A 6,796-nucleotide genomic window follows, 5' to 3' on the forward strand; every position below is an offset into this window, starting at 1 on the left:
AATTCATATGTTTCTAGCAGTCTTCCATAGGCAAAACTAGGTCTAGGCTCCCTAAAAATAGCCTACGCTACGGGAGGGTAAGCTGCCGCCTGGGCTTAGGTGAAAGTAAACAATTTTTTTCAAAAACCAAATGGCAATAATAACTTTTTATTTTTAATTTTAAACAAGATACAAACGAGCTGACAAAATACATCATGGAGATAATCAATTTGAACAAAAAGGAAAGAGCAGCTGGATGGTGTTCATGGAGAGCAGCAGAAAAAAATGATACTAAGACAGATATTAAGGTATTTTAAATTATCTGTACAATGTTTTTTTTTTTTTTTTTTTTAATTATGTATCATCACAATAATGCTTTATAAATCACATCGCATGTTCTTAAATACAGTATATCAAATGATGTTATGTTGTTGGGAGACATTTACTATTAGAAAGCGCCAGTCTTCCTAAGCATTAACTTGGTTGTCCATTTTTAAATGTTGCCCCTTTTTTTTTCAATGTATGGTGTTTATTTTTTTTATTTTTATGTTTTGGAATGTTACTGTACTTATATTCCCAAACTATTATGAAATAATAATAATAATAATAATAATAATAATAATAATAATAATAATAATAATAATAAAACTGTTATGCCATTTGTACCACATCGAAATCAAGTTAAAAGTGAGCGCACAATATAATTAACACTTTAAATTTTTTACTTTCCATTGCCTAGAATGAATTATATTGTTATGTATTGCCTAATTAAAATATATTTATATTTATCTTTTCAGCTTCTTGTTACAACGCAGGATGAAAATCAGATACTATGGTGAGATATGCTTACATCTATCCGGTTTTAATAGATATGCAAGCAACATGGAAACAGATGGACTCGTCATTTTGTCTCTGCATCCCTGCTGTTACAGACAGTTTTGTTTAGCATTCTTGTTTGTATTTTTGAAGAGACCTAGGACTTTCAGATGATGGGAAATTTATATTTTCTCTGAATCAACTTACTATTGAGAACAGATTGTTCAAAACCCCATACCCTTTTGTGAAAATAAATTTACACACTAATTACTGCACATATTAACACAAAGCGCAATAACATATTTTGTTGTGCAGTACTATAATATAGTGTGAATATATTGAATTTTCTACTTTTAAAGTGCAATAGCAATTTGTACAAAAATAACTGTCAGTATTAACCTGATTGCATACCGTACCTTTAATTTGGATTCCTGATGATGACATAATTATTATCAAAGTATTGAATCCCTAAACTTTGAGTATGTATTATTCTATCTGTATCTGAGATTAATCAGTGGACCTTTCGGTTTAATTTGGATTGTTGTATTTTTTAAAGGTTTATTTTGTTCATTAAAAATATAACATGTAGAACATAATGTTTGTGTCTATTTGTAAACTGAGGTGTAAGAAGAATGATGATTGTAAATGCTACTGGCTATTTTCACAGATGAATATTGGATTTATGAAAATTTATTTATATTTTTATTTTTCTTTATTTTAGAGCCATCCTGATTATTGCCATCAAAATATAAAATATTATTCAATGCAAGCCTGTATTTATCATATATTGGCTGAATAAAAATAATATATATATTATACAATTAAAATTTTAACATTTAACAACATTAATGCAGCAAAGCCTATCCAAAACCCCAATAAAATCTAGGCCTCAATCTAGGCCTAGCGCATGTATAAACAACGCGTAAAATTGGGCGTATGAGCCCGTGGAGTTGTCAAGAACGCCTAGTAAAGCCAAAATATTTGCTGTTTTCAATCGAAAATTTTTTAAAATTGGAAGAAGTTGTCAGGCCAATATTTCACAGAATACAAGAACAGACATTGATTGTTCATTGGCGACCAACGATAACATCCAGAAAAATTGCACAATTTTGTAAAATGACGATAATTACGACCATGTTTAGCGATATTAACATTTACGGAGTTAGGGCGTTGTTTGTTTACATTTTTACTGTAGACCGGCCTTACTTTTCTCGTTAAAATTCATGATTTTTATATAAATTCATGCATTGCAAAAATTTTGTTTTTGTAGCTGATATAATAATTAGACAAACAGAACATGAATGGGGGGATACTATACTCATATTATTTTTAGCACAATTCTACTATGTACCAAAAAATGCAGTTCCGCTAGGCTCGCACGATCCCAATCGCGACATGGGTGTGTTCGTTCGAGGCTTGCGGTGCGTAAATATATGAAAGGCGTGTTGAAAACACTTATTGTCTCAATATAAAAAGAAACGCGTCTCCAAACCAATCAGTTTTATGTTTAACAAACGGTATGCTGCTTAGCCACCTTGTTCTGTTAAATTATTATTCGCGGCCGCACCTTTGGCGCTCCTTACACCGCGGCCAAAATGCATGACAAAAATATAAACTCAGGGCCGAACGACTCGGGCTGAAACGACCCAGGCCGAATCAACTCGGGCCGAAACGACTCTACACTGGTAGCTAAGGCATTGCTTCTACTATTAAAATAGTTTACACTCGCTTGATGTTGCCAAATTTAGCAAAACTGCTATTCTTTGTATTTGCTATAGGGCCTCAGGCTACAGAATAATTAGCGAACGAACGAAATTTCTTATCTTCGATCGTTGGTAAAACTCTAAAACACACACTCGCTACTCTTGCAGCAGCAGTGCACTGAATGACGTCACTCATGTATCGGCGTTTCTATTGGCTAATCATGATGTAATATCATTTACCGTACCATTAGCAATCGGAAGTTCCCATACGGTACCGTATCTCTAGCCACGGCGATAATAATAATATTAATAATATATGCCTATGGCCTAGACCTATAGAATACCTAACAGTAACACATATTCCATAAATAATACCCATTTTTAGCATGGCATCGCCAAAAGATGAAACTTGGTGGCTGATCCGGGCAGCAAACTCTAAGGCAAGGCTGGGTCTAGGCTAGTAGACCTAGTACTACTAGCCTTAGAGGCCTGCTAGTCTACCCACGCAACGGAACACGGTCCATCGACGCAACAAGTTCGGCCAGCCGACACGCCCGGCGGCACTCTTCGTGTGGCGCCGGGCGCGCCTATTTATATATAAAAAAAAAAGGTAAATTCGCTCCCAAACTTCTACTCTACGACCAAGCATACTCCGAGCGTCTGCCCATATTCTATGAACAAATAAATGGGACATCTTTATCAGAGTAATATTAAATGAATTCTTTAACGTACGTAACTGTTAAACTTGAAGAAATTTTTCTTTTGCGAACTTCGTCGCGTTCGCGCGCTGAAGTTGAAAGTAGTGATTTACTTACTGAACTTAGATGGCGCTGTTCTATTCCACTGCTCAGAGCTACTAGCCATATCAAAGATACTAGAAATACTTATTTCTATTATCTTTGGCCATATAGATAGAAAGAGTTGCGACATTGACAATTTAGAACGTTCCTGTGTATAATACGGTATTGTATAATACAGTTAGCAGCCTCCTGTATAGTTAATTCCATTTAATCTTTTTAGCAGTTGACTTTCATGTAACTCTATTTATAGATTTTTTTTTATGATTTCATTTAATATATATGTATATATATATATATATATATATATTACTATTATAAACAATTAAAACAAAAAAGAAAATATTACAATTAATTAAAATACGTCGGGTCTTCAGTCTTCGTTAATTAAAATGTGACGAATTAACGATAAATGAAAAAAAATTCCAATTCATTCCAATAATTTACGCGAGCACGGAATTTACCCAAGCACGCACGAGCACAAATATTCGATTATATATGAATTCTAATATGCTGTCCATACTAAGTGATGTTAATTATAAAATAATATAATTGTAAACCCAATTAAGTGTGTGAGATTAATATGCAGTGTACGTAACTCATATACTTTGCACGTGTTGATCGGGAAGATCATGACACAAAATGGACGGTGTGTACCACGTGATTTTCGCAAACCAAGGAGCGGAATGTCGCAACTCTTTATATATATGGCTCTGCCACTGCTCAGAGCCATAGATAGAAAGAGTTGCGACATTGAGAATTTAGAAGCCATTTTGTGTCATACGCGATGCGCGTTCTGTGTCGGAAAGGTCGGAAAAAAAATTTAATTTTTTTTCTTATTTAGCTTAAATATTTTTCCGAACGCATCTAGGCGAATGAGAAAATAAAAATAAAATTTTAATGATAAACGTAAACAGTGTAATAATGCAACCGATAAATGATTTAAATTTATATAATTAAGGAAGATATATATATATATATATATATATATATATATATATATATGATAATATAACTATTAAAAACAATTAAAACCAAAGAAAAGATTACCATTAAATAAAATAGGTAGGGTCTTCTTTGATTAAAATGTGACGAATTAACGATAATTGAAAACAATTCTAATTTTAATTTCAATCATTTACGCGAGCACGCAATTTACGCGAGTACGCACGCGCGCAAATATTCGATTATATATGAATTCTTATACGCTGTCCATACTAAGTGATGTTAATTATAAAATATAATTGTAAACCCAATTAAGTGTGTGAAATTAATATGCAATGTACGTAACACATAAACTTTGCATGTGTTCATCGGGAAGATTATGAAACAAAATGGACGGTGTGTACCACGTGACTTTCGTAAACCAAAGAGCGGAATGTCGCAACTCTGTATATATATGGCTCTGCCACTGCTCTCAGAGCCCATAGAGATACAGTACGGTAATAATTTATAATAGATACAGAGTTGCGACATTGAGAATTTTGAAGCCATTTTGTGTCAAACGCGATGCGCGTTCTGAGTCTAATGTGATGTGCGTTCCTGTATTGTATAATACAGTTAACGGCCTCCTGTATAGTTTAATTTCATTTAATCTTTTTATAAGTCGAATTTCATGTAATTATATTTATAGATTATTTTTTATGATTTCACTACTTAATATCCAATTTCATATTATAAATACTGTAATAATTTACTATTTTTAAGCAGTTCTTTAATCGTCGCCGATAGACCGAGGGAGCCCCTCGATGGCAAGCATTCTTCAATTAGGCAATCCTGCCATATAGACCCTTATGTAGCTCCTGTTTCCTGTTATTTTTGCAAATAAATGATATGTGACGACCAGAAAAAAAATATTAAATATGTATATCAAAATGTAATTAAAATCCGTATATGGCTTATGCCAGGCTCCTTAGGAGGAAATTTCTTTGTTTTTATATATGTTGTACAACTAATTTTTCTAAGACACTAAAAAAGCATATTCGACGAAAAAATCGAAAGCGGTTAGTGAGATACAGATTTTTTAATATTTAAAAACTGTAAGGAAAAGGTCCGTACTCCCTCTTTCCCCCATTTTTAAATAATAAAAAATCTGTAACTTATCAGACGCTTCGGCCGAGTGTTTTGTCAAATATGCTTTTCGTGTCTTAGAAAAATCAGTTCTAAAACACTACAAAAATAATTTTCCTCTGAAGCATATCTTTAAATTTGAATATAATTTTCTTTTTTTCTCCATTTCTTTATAATAATAATAATAATAATAATAATAATAATAATAATAATAATAATAATAATAATAATAATAATAAATAAATAAATAAATACCTGTAAATAAAAACTAGGCTGTGTTCGAGCTTTCTTAACGAGACATAATGATACCTACTGGCACTGAATTCTGTGAGACAATTGACAATAAAGCAAAACACATGGGCGGATCTGGGTTCAATTTTAGGGGGAGGGGGGTCAGAATGTTTCCAAACCCACAAAATGAAAGGGGGTTCGGGAAAATTTTGATTTCTAGATGCCGGCGGGAAATGAGTTTTCCTGACTTTTACGGTGACTTTTAATAACTTTTAAGTTCTTCAAAATTCAACGTTTTCCCCCTCTTAAAAACGGTCAGATGAATTTTCTCATTCTTATTACAGTAAATAGGCATAGAATGTCAAAATTTCAAAACAAATCTGTATCTGGGTTATTGACAACAATGCGACTGTTCGACTTTGCTATCACACACTCTGTGCAGTATCATCCTTGTGTCTGCTTCCTCATGATTGCAAAATAAATTTGGCACAGGTAGCACCTCTACTGCAAAGCCGTTGTTTTGAATAACATGACATTCATTGCTATGCGCCACGAAAACATGGACATCAGAAAGAATCTCCCTTTCACACATTCTCCATCCTACAAAAAGAAGTCGACAAGTCATCGTAATCATCATCATTATCATCGTTGTTAACAACATGAATCTTTAATATTGTTTCTATATAATATTTATATGTATTATATTATTATTGTATAGGCCGAATATTTGTTAAGAACAGATACCATTTTTGCATAAAATTACATCTATTACCACTCTTTTTATTATTAATATAATAATAATAATTATTATTATTATTATTATTATTTTATTATTATTATTGTAATATTTGTATATTATTGTTATTATTGCTATTACCGTATTATTATTATTATTATAAATATTATAATCATTAATATTATTATCATTAGTCTTAGTATTATATTTATAATTATACTATAATGTATTACAATGTTGCTATTGTTGTTAAGCAAGATTGTTATCTTCATTAAGTAATATGATAAAAATCTTGACTAAGTAATAATGATAAAAAAAAGGGGGTGGCACCAGCGGAGGGTGAGGGGGGTGAGGGCGGGATGCCACACCCCTAAACTGTTAAGATTTTTCGGGGGCTTCTCCCCCTGGACCACTTTCAAAACATTTTAATCAAAGCTCGACCACACCAATATTGCCCTCGTCGG

The sequence above is a fragment of the Anneissia japonica genome, unplaced genomic scaffold (genome assembly GCF_011630105.1).
Source record: "Anneissia japonica isolate Jap-2015-1 unplaced genomic scaffold, ASM1163010v1 scaffold921_len549748_cov171, whole genome shotgun sequence".
In the NCBI taxonomy this organism is placed as follows: Eukaryota; Metazoa; Echinodermata; class Crinoidea; order Comatulida; family Comatulidae; genus Anneissia; species Anneissia japonica.